Source organism: Blennius ocellaris, assembly GCF_963422515.1.
Source record: "Blennius ocellaris genome assembly, chromosome: 4".
In the NCBI taxonomy this organism is placed as follows: domain Eukaryota; kingdom Metazoa; phylum Chordata; class Actinopteri; order Blenniiformes; family Blenniidae; genus Blennius; species Blennius ocellaris.
The window spans coordinates 12429176-12449186 of record NC_137653.1 but is presented as its reverse complement, the minus strand read 5'-3'; positions in this window follow the sequence as shown (position 1 = coordinate 12449186).

The window sequence follows — 20011 nt, the reverse complement described above, 5'->3', positions numbered from 1 at the left end:
TAACATAGAGTAGTTCCCTGAATAGAAAACCTTTTATTTACTTCGTCACAATGCTGTATTCAAAGATTACAGTAAAAATAAAGCAAACCGTTTATCCCAGGGGGAAAAGAAAAGGAACTGATGATGTCCAGGAGTACAAAAGGGTTCTCTTTGGAAAATAAAGGATAGAACAAGAATAGTTTTCAAACAACCTACAGCAGGTCCGCACCTGAAGAAGTCGTCTTTGTCTACAGTGTTTATTATGAAATTAAAGACCAATGGTTTGGTTTGGTATTACCTGTTTGCTAACTGTGTTGAAGGTTTACATGGTGCATTGTGGCGGCACAAAGGACGGCTAGTAAAAGATCAAAGGAATATTACAAAGTGATTCAGGATTGTGCTTTGAGGTTAACTTGATTCAAGCTGCAGAGCTAAAATCTTGTAGACACTGATATAATCAAGGTAAATGTTGATATGGTTTGTAGAGGATGACTTTTGTGTTGTCTGTGAGGTGACCATGATGTCTGTATCTCAGCAGGTTTTTTTTTTTACTTGAAGTAGCATCATTAGTAGTCCTATCGTGTGGGAGGCAGGGAGTGTCTGAAGCACATTTCATCCTCACGGATCTTTCCGATGACGTCGTGCCATAAAAACAAAAGACCATCCTTCTCTGGAAAAACAACACTTGACAGTAAGACAAAAGAATAGGATAGCGGTGTAGTGGGAGCCAGGTGTTAAAGAGGCGCTTAAATCAACAGATCAGAGCCTCATTCTGCTGCCTCTGTGCTTTTTGAACATTGAAATTCATCAGCAAACCGGCTGCTCATCCTTTCTCTGTGTTCTCACTCTGTAATTAGGTGTTCAGGCTCAAAGTTCTCATTTCGCCGCAGAAGAAATTGTGTCATGATTGTCGAGAAGGCTGCTATTACTTGTCGAGTGCAACTATCACCTATTTGTTTTTGATTTAAATGTGTTCATTTGCAGTTTTGTCATTTTAAAATGTCAGATGTGCTAATCACCAAGCTTTGTATGCTCTCCTCGGGTACGAAACTGAAGTGTTGTTTATTCCGGTACTTTAGAGAACTGTGTTAAAACAAGGGTGGGATTTGTTTTTCATTTATTTTCACAAAATTATTATGAGCACTTCATTCGGTACACTAACGTGATCCAGTGCATCGCCTCTGGCATGAATTCTGATTTTACAAACGTCATATTATTAATTTTCACTAAAGACATTGTCATTTGTACTGATGATAAACAGTACCGTGATTCTGCCTCTCTCATCAACATACACAGGTTGAAGTAACCACAACAGAACATTTGTACTTTTGTAGAAGCGAAATCTATTGCAAGGTTGCTCTACCGGATCACATTTGATTGTACCTCATGATGCAAGCATTGATTGTATGTCAATCCTGAAATAGTTCATTGGAAAGATTGCAGATTGCCAGTGGTGGATTAGTCTTTGTTTTGTTCAGCTTTTCAAGTAGGCGTTACCAACAAAATGGCATGTTGTGACCTTCTGTCAATAAAAATAGGACCGTTTTTCTCAGCTTGTCTCTTTTGTGCTGTGGCCTGTTTCCGAGCGTTGAAAAGCTTAGATGATTTGAACATGACGTAACCGTCAATTGCAACTTCCTCACCACATACGCAGCACTCACTTTAAAATACACACAAACAGTAAAATGCTTCAAAACAAAATGTGCAAAAGTGTGCAGCGCAAATACTCTGTTTACCGCCTGTTCCCCGTGTCGCATGTTGTTTCTGAAGGGAGACGTTACCTCTGATGGGAACTGTGATTATATGTGTGTGTGCTGATGATGACGTTACATCATCTAATTCACCACTGTTTACGTTGATATATTCATCATCGTCGTTCACACATGTCAGCTCTCAACCCACAGCACCAGCATCAGAAGCTTCTCTCTATATGCAAATGGCACAGACACACCATAAAAAATATGAATGCAACATACCGGGGCTGTGAACGCCACCAGCTAACATTCAATATCTTTTATTTCTCCAGGAAAACATCTCTGAGATTAAAACCTCTTTACGCTTCGTCTCATGTGCTGTTTACGTGTTGATATAAAACTGTTTGCAATTCTCACGGGAAACTCCCTCTGCTGCACGTTAAGAGCTTGAGCTTGTTCGATGTGTCGAATAAAACAGTAAAAATATATAGGGGGTGTCGCGACACTCAAGGTTTTTACTGCATCTCTTATTATCTGGAACTCCTGAGAAAAACTCATAATAAAATGTCAATCAGTGGAATTTAAAATAGATACATATTTATTGAAAACCTTTTTCCGAACTTAATGTAATGGAAATATAATGAGGAAAACTAAAATGATTGAGAAACCGCTCGTATAATGGTCAATATAAATGCTTACTTATACAAAAATATATCAGATCTTTTCCAGTAAAATGAGATAACTAACTGTTCCGAATATCAATGCAGCTGCTTTGTTTTGGCTCCGTTCTCTGAGGGATGATCAGGAGGAAATGAGGTACCAACATTTATGAATTAGCAGATTTTAAAACCTGAGCGTCAAGCAGTTGTAAGGAGCTTCACAAACCATCCCAGTAGCTGCAACAGGTGCCTTTACTTTATTAAAAAACTGACCTGTGGAAACATTTTAACCATGTGAGTGACAAGTTGGAGCCCCGTTGCCCCAAATCAACTCACTTCTGCAGCTCAGCTTAGAAACAGATTCAGTAATTAAGATGATTGTCTGGCATACGGCCACATTTGATATTACTTGCATACAGCTTGCCAAAGCAGCAGAGTCATTATGAAAACGGCATGTGAAATACAAATCGGAATGATTTCCAGTGGTTCAGTAGAGAACGCCAGCTGTTCTACAGTAATCCCTATAAAGCACGGTCCAAGGGGGGCGTCGGGTCTCCGGTCTTCTGGTTAGTTAGGTGATTCTGCTGGAACTAAAGCTGGACAGAGAGTCAACGGAGAACATTTTGTCACATCACAACTGGACATTGCGTTATACTTCCACAGGAGTTCGTACTTTAGTGTCTTTAAGTCATATTTTGATTATACGTTCACACAGACTCAGACGGATTTGTCTCCATGACAACTTTTCAGGTGTTTTCCATGGCAACCAAAGTTTGTCGGCGGAAATGGTGATTATGTATAATTTACTAGTCTGGCAGTGACAATGTGGCACAAAATCAAAAAGGGGTTTATAATAATACGTTCTTAAAGTTTTTTGTTTTTTTTTAAACTATGGTTTGACGCAATAGGGCTATGTGTTTGTGTGTGTGTGTGTGGGGGGGGGGGGGGGGGGGTGTTGGGGGACGACTGAGGAGAAAACCGAAGGTCCGTTGTCATAGAAATAATTTTGAAGCAAACCATACAAAACAGAAAATCTGTTCAAGTTTACCTTCTTGACACACTTCCAGCTGAGACCAGTCGACGAGACGGATGAAATTGTCTTTTTTTTACCAGACAGAAACACCAAATACTTACCTACACTGAAACAAAACCCACTGCTGCAGTAAACAAATATATCACATATCCCTGCAGAGCCATCTGGAAAGTCCTGTTGTTCCAGTCCAGAATAAATGAATTCTAAAAGGCCTGATAGCGTGCAGATATAAGCAGGGCTGGCAAAAGTTCTCACATTCTTTAGGAATCCTCTCTTCCTTCCCCTGATATGTTGGATTACTTTATTCCACCAACACACACTATATACAGTAACCCTACGGTAATTTGTGCTGGGGGAGCACAACCGTCCATCCAACCACTTAATGGTAAATGCAGCAATAATCTACACAAACTTTAATTTGAATCTGCCCGTTTGAGTCACGCTCTTATTTTCACTTGATTACCGGTGAAATGCATGCAATCTAAAAATGACATCCATTAGCATGAGCGTGCAATTTAACGTGTGAAGATCTTAGGATGCGTCAGATACAGTAATCAGGGTGAACTAAAGTAATTCTTCCGAAACAACACCAGTGCCCATAAACGCATCATTGTGCTTCATGTCAAAGTTATAGTAGTAATATAATCGCTCGGGGAGCGTGAACATAATCATATCCAAGCTGTTGTAATTTGCTCAGGAAATTGAGAAAGTCAAAACCATTTTTTTCTGTTCTGATTTATTCACACTGGGATGAGACAACCTCAGGAAAATATCAGATCTGAGCAGCAGGAGCTCATTCAGTATGCTGTGTTAATGTCAGACCACTACCCATAATTTCAAAACATTACAAATGTCCTTGGTAATGAAGAGTTAAATCGTCATCAGGGGTGCTTGCATATTTCATCCCTTGCACCCTCTGTTAATGCTAATTCTGACCACATGAGGCTTAAAACTGATACGTTTTGATATTTATGCTACATTTAGTGTTAAATAAATTTTTTTCATTTGACAGCCGTGGAAATTCTGATGTTATGTTATTGTGGTTTTGAGAAAATGTGATCTGTGTTTTCATGTTGAATTTCACCTTTGGGCTAAATAATGCATCTTTCAACTGCAGCTGCAAAAGAGTACTTCCTCAAACGCATAAATGTTGCATACAGTAGTGTTAAAACGAGCTATAGTGTTCAACTGCTATCAGCTAAAGGCATATTAAATGGGATGTGTGCTGTTTCGCTTGAGATGCAGATGTGTTCTGATATTTGAATAATCAGGTGAGTTTTCCTTTCCTTTGGCCCCCCCCTTTTTTTTAATAAATAACTCGCACTCTCGTCAATAAGAAGATTATTATTTGCCTTAAAGCTGTGAGTTTTGGCCTCATGGTTGCTGAGTTTTTCTGAGGTGAGACGTCTCTCCTGATTCACCTCGACTGCGAGAGCACTGTTTGACTATTTCTGAATAATATTCAGTCAATATTATGTGAAAAACCCTCAGACCAATGGTGAATTTCTGAATTCAGTCCAGCGCAAGCAATCGAGTCGAAAGTTAACAATTACACACAGTCAACAATTTAATCTGCAAGATTACGAACCCAGAACCCAGAGTTTCAGTAATAGCAGGATTAGGTAAAGATGATATTGGTATTGAGCGAGTTTAGATTTGCCCCCCCCCCCCCCCCCCCCCCCCCCCCCCACTTCGTCTGTGTCCTCTAGTCCTGCAATTTTCTTCTCAATTATCCCTCTGCCTTAACATGCTCTCAATTAAACCATTATCATCATCATCATCTCTATTCAAGGCTTCAAAAGCCTGTTTTTTTTCTGGGCTCACCCGGTGAAGGTTAAAACAGACCACGAGTGGTCTCTCTCCATCCATCAGTGGTCTCTCTGGCAGCAGGTGTTTGTGGTGTGTGTGTGTGTGTGTGTGTGTGTGTGTGTGTGTGTGTGTGTGTGTGTGTGTGTGTGTGTGTGTGTGTGTGTGTGTGTGTGTGTGTGTGTGTGTGTGTGTGTGTGTGTGTGTGTGTGTGTGTGTGTGTGTGTGTGTTTACAAGACGTCCTTGTGCAAAACATTGTGTTTGTCTCACTGTGATAACTGTTTGTTTTTGCAATTAAAATCCACTCATGCGTTATGGAAGTGACCCAGCCCTGCCTCCGCTGTGCGCATGGGTCGTAAAGCGAATCGCCACTGTGTCAGTACGCAGATGTTCACCAGCACAAATTGTCTCTCATTTTGTTTTCCGCTCGCGCCGTAGTGACCAACTGCTGGTGATAAAGCACGAGAATGCAGAGGAACAATTACCAGCAGGGCAGTGAGGCATGGTGCCTGCAGCAAGCTGTCAGAGGGAACAGTTCTTCCCGGGTGGAGCTGGGAGGAGGTGGAGGTGTGTGTGTGTGTGTGGGGGGGGGGGGGGGGGGGGGGGGGGGTGATGGCTTTTAATTGGCACAATGAGCCATTTCTCATATAAGGTTCATTTATACTCTCTAATCCAATTACCAAGTGGCCTGGAGGAGCTATCGGGAGCCTCCAGGGCTCCGGGGCAGAAGTGGGAGGTGGTGTCAGCCCTGAAGACAGCAGCAGTGAGCAGTAAGCTGTCATCACTGAACAGAGTCCAGCTCAGTGCTCAGTGAACCAGGAATGTGCAGGGCTGGAGGCCAGGACTTAGATCACAACATAGAGTGGTGTGAGTCTTCATATGGGTTTATCGCCAAGTGATATTTAGCATAGCTTGGGTTGAAGCCTGAACAAAAGGAACCAGCTGTCCCATATGGACATCTTGAAGCTTATATTTTACTTTTAGTACAAATTGAACTATTCAACTATGAGATCTCATCTCAACTTGACCAGTTGAATCTCAAAACATGTAGGCGATGTTAATTAGTGAATCTAAATTTCCCATAGGTGTGAATGTATGTGTGGCTCTCTCTCTGTCTCTCTCTCTCTCGCTCTCTCTCTCTCTGTTTGCCCTGTTGTGGACTGTCGACCTGCCTAAGGTGTAACCTGCCATCACCTGTAGTCAGCTGAGATCCACTCTTAGACCAGACCATCCATGAGTTGGACAATGTGGTGTAGAAGATAGATGGATGGACTGTTAAGTCATGCCATGGTGCACACCAACTGTTTCATCTGTCTGATGAAGACCTTTGAGGAAGGTTGATTGTGTTTTTTTTTCCCTCCACCAACCGTTGCTATTTTCCCGTCTTCTAAAAACTTGATAAATCGCAACGAGTTGTGAGTTAGCTCAGTTCTTTAAGAGGATTTAAAGTGTGTTCCGACATTATTTTGCTTATCTTATACTAATAGCTTTAGTCATTTTTATTTGCTTGCAGGATTCTAAGTTTGATTGCTTTTGTTGTATTTTTTTGAGATGAATGTCTCTTACACATGTTTTTTTTTTTTTATTGAAAGAATCCATAGGTTTTTTTTTCTCAATATCATTGTTTTAATTAAACCTGGTTTAAAACTTATTTTGTTTGTCAAAATCATTTAATGAAGTGACTTTGGATGGTGCTATTCGACGAAGGCTGCTATGCGTTTACCTTCAGTGTGGTTCGCAAATGAGGACATAAAATTATTTATGTGAAAATGAGCCTCGAAAAGTAACACAGATCTTTCTCTTAAGCTCTGGTAAATGTACACTGTGAACTAGTTTTGGTGCAATGTATTCTGCTTCTATTGCAGTTTCTCGGTCACCTGGATTTTAGATGAACTTGCAAGCTTGAGTCATGAGAACAGCATGACCCGATGGAGCCACTTTAATAAGAAAACTGCCTCTGTTTCTTTACAAAGAAAGTGGAAGGTTTTGACCTGGAGTTCATATATTTACCTGCCTAGAGATGAAATAAACCCCAGTCTTGTCTTTTCTGCTTATAACCAATGTTGGGACTCATTTTTGCGAACCAGAAACAAATTAAACACATACTGTAAATAAATATATAAACAGGCAAAAATTTAAAAATGAACTCAACTGAGAAATGAGGGCTACTTTGAGAGCCGTGTGTGTGGCTGGTGTTGTGTGTGTGTGTGTGTGTGTGTGGTGCAAAACAAATTAAAGCATAGCAGCTGGTGCTACTGGTGCCCGCCTGCCCAGGAGAGAGAGAACATGCGCTACCAAGATGCAGATGGTCACTGATCACCGGGGCCACAGCGGACAGTCAGTGAGGCTCGTGGGGAAAAGAGCAGCAGTCACACCAAACTATCTCGGGAGACCACAAGGAGCAGCTAATCTCGTCTTTTTGGGGCCGTAGATGTAAATTTGTCCCTGGACAGCATTTTTTTATACAACCACGGCACAAAGCAAAGTCTCATGTCACAAAAGCTTGTTACGATGTTGCCTGGAGAATAAAACGGAATGACACCCCAGAGTTTTGGACTTGTACCAATACAAGGCTGACATTTGTGGTTTGGATTGAAATGTCAGGACTAAGACAACAGAGTGGGCCATAATTAAATTCCGGCTGAAGATGTTTCCATTATCATCTGCCGTGTTTACTGCTCCTCAGAGGACGGAAGTAATGAAATACATTTATGATATATTTAAGCATTTGTCTTCTGAGGTTACTGCCGGGGTTTTACCTCAATTATGTCTGTGTGCTCTGTCAAAATATTGGTTTGTGAGAAAGAAATACTGTATAGACATCTGTGCATTTCAGCGTGCCCCACTGACATTAAGTCAGCTTGCTTCAGGAATCGATGGGACAAAAAAACACTTTTGTTGATTGATAGCATGCACAACAGATGCAAAACAAAAACAAAAACGATTGGAACAAATTAATCACATCCACAGGAACTGGTCCTATCACTTTCACAGAGAGCTGAAATCATTACAACCATATCTCCTGTTCATTTATGACGTCTTCATCTATATGACTTCCTTCATGCAGTCTCTTCTCTTTTTGGAAAAAAAACAGCAGTTTGAACATGCAATTACAGAAAAAACAAAACATAGTCTGTATATAGATCGATGAGCATTAGCAGTATACTGTTGTTGTCAGCATCTCTTCATGCTTCACAAGCAAACAATTGATGAGAAATGGGACTGTTTTTGTGAGGTTATTTTCTGAAATTTTTCCCATTTTGAAAACGGTTGTGGTACAAAAAAAACGCCCGAAACTCTGAAAACCCACAACACACAACAAGCATTCATGCTTGCACCCAGAGAACAATGTAAAGATTCAGACTCCTTTCGAATGTCTGTTTTCATCATATAGGTCTGCTCAGTGTGTGTCGGTTTGAAGAAATGTCTCTTGCAAATTGAAGCTATTAGATCCATGACTTTCACTCAATTACTTTTCATACTGATGATCTTATTCCCCCGATGAATGTCTCCTGTTTTGCACTTCAATAGATAGTAGGTATCTGTCCTGAAAATGTGAGATGCCGGAAAAATCATGCCGCTAAAGCCATTTTTGTCAAATTTCCCATGGAAATCAGATTGTCTGATACTGATCCTCTTTGCTCTGGAAGGCTTGAAGCATAACAATCCCCCCCCCCCCCCCCCCTGTCTTTTTATGATGACAGAGGCGTATTATCCATTTTAAGGGCCATGGAGGTAATCAAGTGTAATCTCTCTTTGTGATTAGAACCAGCGATGATTCTCAAAGTGAACTTATGATCGCAGGCAATCATGAGAGAGTTCACAGGATCGCTTGGTGTAATACACCTTGTCTGTCTGCTCTGTGAAGTTCAAAGCAGGATACAAAAAATAAGTATATTTAAAAAAGAACAATAGACTTAATAGAATACAACTGAACTGAACTGAACTGAACTGAACTGAACTGAACTGAACTGAACTGAACTGAACTGAGAGTCTGGCTCTCAGAGCCTACGGGTTAAAGCTGTGCTTAAGGCTGCCTGATATCCTTTACCAGAGGGGAGGGGGGAGAACAGGTGGTGTCCAGGTTAGTAACGCCGGTGGAGATGGATGTGGCCTTCTGCAGTCGGCCTCATCATAACCTACGCAGGTTCCTCCGGTCCACTGCAGTACAGCTGGTGATCCACGCCGTGCAGCAGTAGGTCAGGAGGCTTCTGTAAAAGTTCACCGGCAGAGGTTTGGGGGGAGGTGAGCCTGCCCTAACTTTGTGAGGAAATAAAGCCTCTGTTGAGCTTTCCTCACCTGGTGGGAGATGTTGTTCGGTCAGGTGAGGTCAGCAGAGATTAACTTGTAGCTCTTCACTCTCTCTACCGCCTCTCCTATGATGCAGCGAGCAGAGGGCTCCCTGTGTGGATCTTCAAAAATCCACTACGTGCTCCTTGGTTTTTGCTGGTGTTCAAGTCCACGTTGTTGCTGTTGCACCACCCTGCCAAGTACTGGACCTCCTCGCTGTAGGCTGACTCTTTGTTGTCCGTTATCAGGCCCTGGTCGCTCAGTTTCACTATCCGTTTGTGTCAAATGACTGCGTTGAAGGCCGAGCAGAAATCTACAAACAGCATCCTTACATACATCTGGACTTTGTACATCAATGGTTTTATCTGGCAAGAAGACCCACAGTGATAGAAACACAAACACGGGTGTGACTCACTGTCGCCCTCATGACTTCTGCCTCTCCCGTTCCCCCTCGCTCTCTCGTTGTCTCCTGCTCTGCAGCTCTCTGAAGCACTGCTGTGAAAATGAACCTTTTCCCATGATCCATCTATATCAGGCACTCTCAGCCCATTTTCCGCTCTTCCATTCTCTCGAACACTCAGCCTCACCTTCCCGCAACCAGAAAATCACTGGTCTGTGTTTACCACCATAACTGCTATTTCTATAATCTTCCCATACCTCCCCGGTCCTCACAGTATAATCTTTCTCTCTCAAATTGTCACTTTGTACCTTAAAGAGGTGAAACTGATGACTTTCACCTTTTATAGTATGTGTATGCCATACATTAGGCTCTTTAGTCTCTTGTAATTGCATTTTTCAGTTTTTTTGCTGGAAAATCTATCGTAGAGCTTTCTACGCAACTCATAACACAAATTATGAACCGCCTCGTGAATATAATTTGTTTGTGCAATCAGACGTTATATCTGCCTTTTTAGGTCCCTTGTATCTCTTTTTACAGAGTAACATAGCTGAGCAGAGCAGCTCAGTTTAGTAGAGTGATGAGGCACAGAGTCAGCACAGAATAGAGTAGCGGTGAAGAAGAAGTGTCGCAGCGGTGGCTGGAAGTCAGGGACGTGAACGAGGTTGGGCAGGTTTGAGTTCCACTGCGGACAGGTTACCTCTGGGGGTCATAGATCTCCCAGCAGCTGGCCGGGTGCTGCACTGCGGCAGCCCACTGCTCCTGTGTGTCTTGTTAAGGTGAACTGTGAATAGGAGGGGTTAAAGGCAGAGAAGTAATTTCCTTGAGGGGCTCCGTGAGATATTGCTTTGCATAGATTTCAGATGAGTCAAGTGACACAGTGCACATTATAGCAGGTCAAAGTAGTCCATCTTGCATTAACGGTAGAAAAAAGAAACATGTCCGCCCCACTGAGTGCCTGGCGGTAAATAACGGTTGGTTCTCGACTGTTGATTACTGTATTTTTCAGAAACAATCTGTTTCAGAAGTCAACTACAGTGTTTAAAGGTAAGAAAGTAGAATTTTTCCAGTGGTCTGACTTCTTTTGACAGTCATTTTACGTGTTATTTGAAGTCACCCAGAGAAGCAACGTGAGGCCTTTGCGAAGAAGAGATGTGCGATTTTCTCAGTTTGAAACAATTATCGCATCTATCTGCCCTTTGTGACAGCCTTGTTTTCACTCTGCCACGCCATAACAGTTTTCTCCTCAGACACGGAGCTCTCGTTCTGCACACACTCGCCGCATTTTGCTTGCTCACCTTGGCTTTACATCGGAAAATATCTGCAGGCTTTTATTTTGATGCTTCATCATTTGTGTTTTAATTCTCCCCACGTTCTTTTCAGACTTCTGCTCTGCTGCCTTTTCTGTTTTGCTCCTCAAATTAACCCGTGAACACAATGGTTTTTCCCCTCCTTGTGTCATCCACGGACCGTCTCTCATTACCCCCCACCTGGGAGAAGCAAACTCCCACTATTAGACACCACTTTGTCCCTCTCCTCCACCTTCTCTCTCATTACTCGCCTTTCAGTTAGTAGCTTAACATTTCAGCTCTTTGCCGAGCGCCGTCCTCCCTCCCTCATCCTCCTACTATTTCTCGAAAATTTAAATCCATTTTCCTTCTTTTTGCTCTTGTCTCATTACAGCTTTTTCCCCATCTCCTGTGGCTGCAGGATGAAAAGAGGAACCAACGAAGGCTTTTCACGAGCACTAATTCCATCCTGTACAAGAGACCAGAAGCAGCCAGGGGCAGTTTTCAATCCTCCTCACAGGGTCACAAGTGAGGACTCAGTCGGTGTAATCAAAAATTTGCCCACTTGTGTGTGTTAGTGAATGACAGTGATGCACAACTCCTGCTGATAGTCGGTTCAATACTATGATCACATAATCCGATTTATGATCACTGCATCGTATTTGTTTGGGTTTTTTTTTCAGTGCTATTCTGAAACCATTGTCAAACAAGCATAAAATATAAAACGATGGTCTGCAGCATGTGGACAAAAAGCTGTGGAAAAACGTGCTCCCTTTTATTTTGTGCTCCCGCCTCAGGGTAAACACCTCCCCCGATCATTTAGATAACTTAGCCCATTAAACCTGCCTAATCAATCTTCATATTGACAACTGCAGAGATGAAGAGATACCGTGTGATCAGGTAAGCATAATAACATCAGGCAGTCCAAGCGTTGCTCCAGAGAGTATCAATTTACCACAGGAGATTAGATTAAGGTTCATCCAATGATTGTTTTATCGAATTAGGTTTGAATGCTGAGGTTGAAGGAGACACTGCATCTGCATGGTGGGCGATAACACACTTGTGTTGTATTCTAAGCATTCGATTTACAATTGTGTTGTTTTATTCCTCCATTTTTCCAACTGCGATATTGAGACATAAAAATGCGTTTAATTTTCTCCCAGTCGAAAAGGCGTCATAAAAGCGATCCCATTCCCTCTTCTTTATCACTTTCATTTTGTATCATGACTTTTGAGAAAGTACCAGGTGGCATTAATACACACCACCACAAAGATATGAGGTTTTTGTATGAGGACAGGGCTTTATCATCCTAACCTCGACTGGCAGGCTGCAAATGGTACACAACTTTCAGAAATCATGTCAGCGCAAAAAGATGGCTGTGGTCTGTCGCCATCAGTCCCATTGATAAGTGGTAATACAGCCCAACTGTAACAACTGGAGCCAAGCGGAGGGATTTATGGCAGCTGGAGGAAGGAAGCAATGACAGGATGGAGGTGACAAAGTTAAAGAGGAAAACAGGGGATGAATTTTGCTCACGATAACTTTTAAAGTGAGAACTTTCAACCAGCAGACATCAGCACATGCTCTTCTTTAAAATGTCTTTGTTTAATGTGAAATACAATAAGAACATTTAAAGAATGAAAACATGTCACAGAGTTGAATGACAGTTCATGGGATGAGGATGAGATGATGCATTCCCTTTTGGGAAAATGTTAATTTAAAAAACTCCAATGCAAACACATTAACTGCACACTGTAAAAAAAATTAAATTCAGGAGGAGTCAATCCCCCATGAGAGGAGATCAGCGGAGATAACAATGGACCAAACAGCAGCTGAAGTCCAACCAGCAGAAATCTTCATACTAATAACATTAGTCTGTTACTCAGGGGTCACTAACTGCACATTGTGAATTTTCAGTGATGCTGTCGATGAAACTGGACCCATGGACAGGTGAAATCTTAAAGGAACCTTCACAGACGGAGTCAGGCAGGTTAAGAAATGGACAAAACACCAGGCAACGAGTGAGTTCTGAAAGACAGACGACAAAAAGCCGAGCTGGGAACAACAAGAGCAGCAGAACACGACAAAACTCTCCAAGATGGACAAGCACACGTGACACAGCTCAGCTCAGAGCCCAAAATCGAAATACCAGGCAGGGGAATTTAAAAAGTCACCATTGAGGGTCACGCTGATCAAACCAGCAGGAAGTCAAGACCCCTGGAAAGAGTTCACAAGCTGGGGGAGAAAGAAACAGAGAAAAACAGAGAACACGACTCAGAGAGTTTCTCAGAACAAGGACAGAAAAAAGGAGCATTTTAGGGATGTAATGGAATCTGTCTACATGCAATAAACAGACAATATGATTATTATCACTGATGATCACTCAAGACTACACACTATTGCTTTTCTTTTGAAAGGTCTTAATGGTTTCAAAATGTCTTTAAAGTGTGGGAAGGACCATCTGTGACGAAAGATATTGCGAGCATCGTGAGCAAATATTTACGTCTGTTGTACAATATTTACAACTTCTGTTGTACAAGCTTGAGAAGCAGTGTTGTGAATGAATCGTTTAATTTAATTTCCAACACTCAGATTAAAGTTGACATACGAGAGATTAACCATTATGGGTTGATAAACGTTTGGAGTTGTGATATTAAAAGGAACTGATATGTTTTTCGGATAGATTTTCTCTCTGCATCTAGGTTGTACGCTACAGTGACCGTCTCCCAACCAACGGGGGAGGGTACTATCTGTCTTTGCATCTAACTCCACACCAGAAAGCAATAAAGTACATTTATGTCCCCAGAACCCCACAATATTCCTTGGCAATGAAGTAATATTGTGGTGTTTGTTTTAGTTAGAGATAGTGAGCAGCTGCCCCGGCGAAGCATCACTGCTTTAACGGCGACGTCCTTGTTGTCTCGGTGAAGCTTCTCCACTCAGAGTCTGTCAGTGTGATTGACAGCGGAGGATAATCGGTGGGCTCAGAGGCCCTGGTTTTCTGCGTGGAGCTTCACATCGAGACATGCCCACACACTCCCGCACTGACAGAGTAATAAAGCTGTTGTTAGAGATTCGGTACGTCTGCGCTCACATCGTGGTGCTGTCTGCAACCCTGGCCACAAACCTCTGAGCGGATGAAGATATGACACATTACAGAGACAAAAATGTTGTACTATAATCAGTAAAGGAAAATCTTTTGAAGATATGAGGTTTTTTTAATCACATATGGATTAAAGTTAATTGCAGATAAGCACATTTCACCAACAATATTAATTTAGCCAACAGTTTGAAAACAAAATCCAGTAATATTGTTTCATCAGACAAAGCGTTCACAGTTCTTAAAGGTAATTCAAAGCATATTTATTGACATTTTACCATTTGTTCTTCTTTTTCCCATCTTACTCAGGTCTTTATTCCAGGTCATTGGGTGTTTCGGGTTTTCAGTATCAGACACTTTCACCCAGGTGACCTGATCAGGACTTATCAGACCTCAGTCTGTGTGTCAGTAGCATCAGTCAACATATCTGCCATCTTGACCCATAAAATCAATATGACGGGTGTCATATTTCAGGTTTGAAATAAAATTATTTTCTTACTTACTTACTTTACTTACTTACTTATCATAGTTTTTCCCAGGTCAGCACTGTGTGTGCCTGAGGAAGACCCTGAAGCCCCGCTTCTCCCTGGGCACCTATCCTTGCCTTTATTGTTGAAGTTAACTATCAGTAGGATGAGTTAAATGCAAACAAGGAATTTTGCCAAGCAGAGCATTAAAATGTGCTATCTTCATTTCCCTGCTGGCAACGCTGTTCTCCAGTAATTACGATAAGGTATGTATGAGTGTGCATAAATTGAAATTATTGCTCCCAATTATTTTTACTGACTTATTTTGTTGGCGTGTATCTGTGCACATTACAGACACAGACAGTTTTAAGGAACACAATCCAATATTCATGTGTTTTTGGGATTTTATTTCTGTTAACACTGGTATATTTTCTTTTTACTTTGTGTTTTCACAACAGGTGAATTTTCTGTCAACTGTTCGGTGGATACAATGTAAATTTGTGCTTCAGGTTATAGTGACCTTGTATTTATGTGCAATATGTGTACGGACAAACCTCTCTCAAAGTATTTTGCAGATGACCTGGGTACTCACTCAGTCACCATTATCACTGACCTAATCAGCACCATTTTAGCTGCAGCTAATTGCTTGTGACTGAGGGCATGATAATCATCCCCGCAGTAATTCAGTGTGTCGTTAAAAGCACATTAAAACCCTGTGAAGGCAATACAAATGATGGTAACATCATCGGATAAGTCTTTTGTAAATAACTGGGTGCTGTGCTGTTTGTTTTGACTCCTGTGTGGGAGGTGAATTGATGCAGGAGGGCTGACATCAGTAGCCTATACTGTGCATCAGGGGAAAACAAAACGAGCATCGGGAGGGGAAATGGGACAGGTGTAGCCATGTGCAGGAAATAAGGATGAGTGGTGACGTGCATGTCTCACAATGTGACTGTTTATCTGCCTTCAGCTTCCATCCAGCTGTGATTTTATCTATTGCTATGCTCAAACTCTGTCCACTGTGTTTTTCCACATAATCATACAGAATATTTTAGAAAAGTTTATTTCAGATTAAATAGGCCAATGATTCAATAATGTACATCTAGAACTGTAACTTAGTTGTTTTCTGTACAATCACAGGCGGTCTAATGTTTAGAAATGTATTTGTTAATGTTCCAATTCTTTTTTTTTTTTTTGGATCCCTAAAGACTGTAGAGTTACTTAAAGCCAAATGCTGACAACATATCAAAGAAGGAGCCTCCAAAATAAAAGCAATGTGCAGGTCGCCAAGTCTGCTCCAGTTTCACAAAAGTGAACCATTATGTCTTCCCTATCATTAGTACGTCTGGCGCTCCCAAAGGGAGTCCTGGACACCAACACATTTCAAAAAGAAGTGCCTACAATAATTTTTTTTTCTATGCAATGTTAATATTAGGATTACTGTCTATAAAAGATGGATGTATTAACATGAAATTTCTGCTCATGATTGTATCACTGAAGACGTACACCACAACCGTCGATTCGAATTTGCTCTCATCTATATTATATTCATACAATTTTAACAAGAGAAATTGTTTAAGCTGGTATATTCTTTGGTTTCGACAGTCACAGTTTGTAATAATCCACTTACTAGAGCCAGCGATTGATTTGGTTACACTGCTGACTCTGCAATCTATTTGAAATCATCAAAATATTAACACGTAGAAACGAGCCCCAGCCACAAGCATGTCCCTTAAAAAAAAGGGACAAGACAAAACAAAAAGTTGTTTACTTTCACTTGGCGTCTGCAACCCTTCAACTGAAGAGTCCCAGTGATAGTGGATCTTTTTCTAATATTTGTCAGTCTACCTGCCTCTCTCTCAGCAGCACAGCATGTGAACCCTGATGTGAGTGAACTTGGAAGATACAACCCCCAGGCTCTTGATGCGCTCACACACAACCATTACTCAACACAAAGGCACAAAAAAACCCCCAACATAGTTTGCTGTACAAAAAAGGGACGGGACAAGGAGAGGAAAGGAGAAATCAAGCTCAGCCAAGAGGAGAAAAAAAACCCAAAAAACAGCTTCAAATGAAAAACAACACATATGGTGATCTGACTCATTATAGTAAGATTCAAAAGTGAAGCCACTGACATTTCCCTGATTTCATAATACGTCTGGCCTGCTGTCGCCCTCTGAGCATTATCGCAGATGATTAGACGCAGCTTGTGTCGCAGGTGTGACATTAGCAGTGATTGGACGACGGCCGTGACGAGACAGACGGAGCACAAAGCGGACGCGCCACGTTCAGGGTTAAGTATAAAGTGCGCTGCAGAACGTTGCTCATCAATGTCTGTTCCTCGTGGACAAGGTGGGAGCCAAGCAGAATGACAATGAACATCTATTCATCTCCATCAAACGTAGTGAACTTATCTCAGGAGGCAAATGACTGAAAGGAAGGGTGGAATTTGAAGTCACGGGGAGAATATGTTTATTCTGGAAAGGCCCAGGGAATCGAACCAGGGGTCTTCTCGCCATGCTGCAAGAGTGTTAACCACTCAAAAAAGGACCAAACATTTTGCCGTTATGTTATCAGTTACCTTTTTATTAGGTTTTTTTGTTCTGTTGTTTTTTGTTTTTTTTCCAATGTCTCAAAATGAACAGGCACAAACACCCAATACAAGAAAAATGATTGTATACACACTTGTCCAGCTTTCAAACAAAGACTTGGCAATAAAACAAATTCTGGTTCATGTCATGAGTATAACAAGATGACTAAATATAACAACAAGACAATATTTAATGACCAACACAGAGAATAAACTACAAAATGATCTCAGAGTTTTACTGTGCAATCTAAATGCTGCATCACTGACTGACATGACAGGACTGCATTCTTCTGGGTATACTTGTTTTTTGGGGGGGGTTTTCACACTGCACCCGTGACATATCTCCATTTAAATAGTTTTCAGCCATTTTAACGCTGTGCTAAGTTGAAGCCGTGGCGACTTCATGTTGAAGGCTTTCCTCTGGTGGATGAGGCGTTGGCAGCTTATTGCAGTGCCTCTATAATTATCTTTGTAATACATTTTTATATAATGTCTTTTTCCATTGCTTGATGCTTGTGAAAAGTAAATCCTGGACACCTGAGAGTGTAACATGCACGTGGCTCAAAACATCTTGGACCTCCAGCTGTTTAGGAGGTGAGACTTTCAAAGAGCTGCATGTCAAACGTCAGCAGATCTTCACTCTGAGTCTATTCTTGTTCTCGCCTCGTTGGCCTGCAAGAGTCTTTGATCGACTCCAGTGTGAAGTGCTCTGCTGCTGCTGTGCGGCACATATGTTCTCAACTGGAGTGGCGCTATGACACCTTATCCTCCAGCAGCACACTTGCCATCATCGCCAAACGCACACAGATTCTATAGAAGCCTCAGTGAAATCTCCCAAATGTGATGCATGAGACAAAGCGGCGCCCAAAAATAAACCGACTGGCTCCCACCCTGCTATTTTCCTCTTGATGTGCTGCGAGCTGGGAGCGGAGCCCGTCTCCTCGGTTTGTCCCCAGAGGCAGATAAAAGGGAAATACTGACGAAGAGGAGGCAGGTGATGGATGTCGGAAACAATAGCGTGAAGGTGGAAACTGGTAATAGAGTTGAAGAGGAGTGAATGGTCAGATGAGAGGGTGGACGTGAAATGCAGTACAGTCACAGCCAAACGGCAGGAGACTAATATCTTCCTCTAATGTCCTCTGAGCCAAAAAACAACAACAACTCGTCTACCGTTTGTACCCGAGCACAAGTTACCAAAAAGAGATTCAACTGCAGATGAAGACAAAAGAAATCTGTCAAATACACAAATGCTGGCAGTGCACTTTTCAAAAACACAGCCCAAAGTCTCAGGCTGAAATTCGAAACTATTAATACTGAACTCAGAGAAGACCATAGCTTACGTATGTCTCCTTTTTTGCAGGATAGGTTAGTAATCATCGTTGGGAAATTTTTTTACTAATTATCAACAAGTAATTGATACAGTGTGTGTGGATTAGAATGAATTGTGTCAGGGCCAATCAAAATGCTTCAGTCAGCTGTTTCTGGGCAACTTAGATTATTATTATTATTTTATTTTTAATGCATAGATGATTAAATGCATTTTCTCCCTAAAAGAAGCATTTCATACATGTGACTGATGCAGATTTCTGACTCCTGCTGCAACAACATCAACAAAACTGAAATATAAATACTGGAAAACCTTTTGGAAAAAGAAAAAGGTTTTAAACTCGATGACGCTCCTCACTGCCACTAAGTTTGAACAGCCCAATGATTTTTGCAGCTGCTTTCCGAGATGATGGCAGATTCTGTGTTTTGAGCCGATAGAACTTTAACATGCACACACATGTATCTTATGTGTCTCAAGAAATATGATATGAGATATGAAACACAACAGCAGTCAGTCTGCAAGCTAGAAATTCAAGGCCTTCTATTGTATTCTAATATTTGTAAATCTGACTGTAAAACTCTCATTGCCTGTCCTGCAAAGTGAGTAACCAACAAGGTTGTTGTGGTTCGTACTGTTACCTCACAGCAAGAATATAACTGATTTGATTCCAAGTGGCTCACAACCTGAAACCATCCACCAAAATCAATTATATTACATTCCCTCCCTCAATGATGCCAGTCAGGCTCCGGCCCTCATTAGTTGGATAAAGCAGTTAGGACGATGGATGGATGTGGCACTGCAACAGTGTGTCGTACTGTCAGCTCACAGTGAGATGATTCAGGTTAGATTTTTGGGCGACAAGCTTTTCTGTGATGAGGTTTGTTTTTGTCCCTAGACTTGCTTGATTGATTGATTGATTGATTGATTGACTGATTGATTTTTCCCCAGATGCTCCGGGTTCCCACCACAATTCCAAGGTTTGCAAAGTGAATTAACTTAATTAACTACAGCTGTGTGCATTACAAAGATTGTGCGTCATACTGCGTTATCGGAAGGATGGATAGGCGACCCATCCAGTGATCCAGTGTCCAAATGCCCAAAGCGGGCGAGAATGGAGTGAATTAATACAGAGATCAAGATCATTACATTGGAAACGTTAGTGAGTTCTCATATCGACCTGAACAAGTGGGGTGAACCTGTGTAATACACAAATAACTGCATCTGCAGGGGGCCGAGCCTGTGCTCTATATCCGGAATCTACTCTGTGTGTGTGTGTGTGTGTGTGTGTGTGTGTGTGTGTGTGTGTGTGTGTGTGTGTGTGTGTGTGTGTGTGTGTGTGTGTGTGTGTGTGTGTGTGTGTGTGTGTGTGTGTGCGTGCG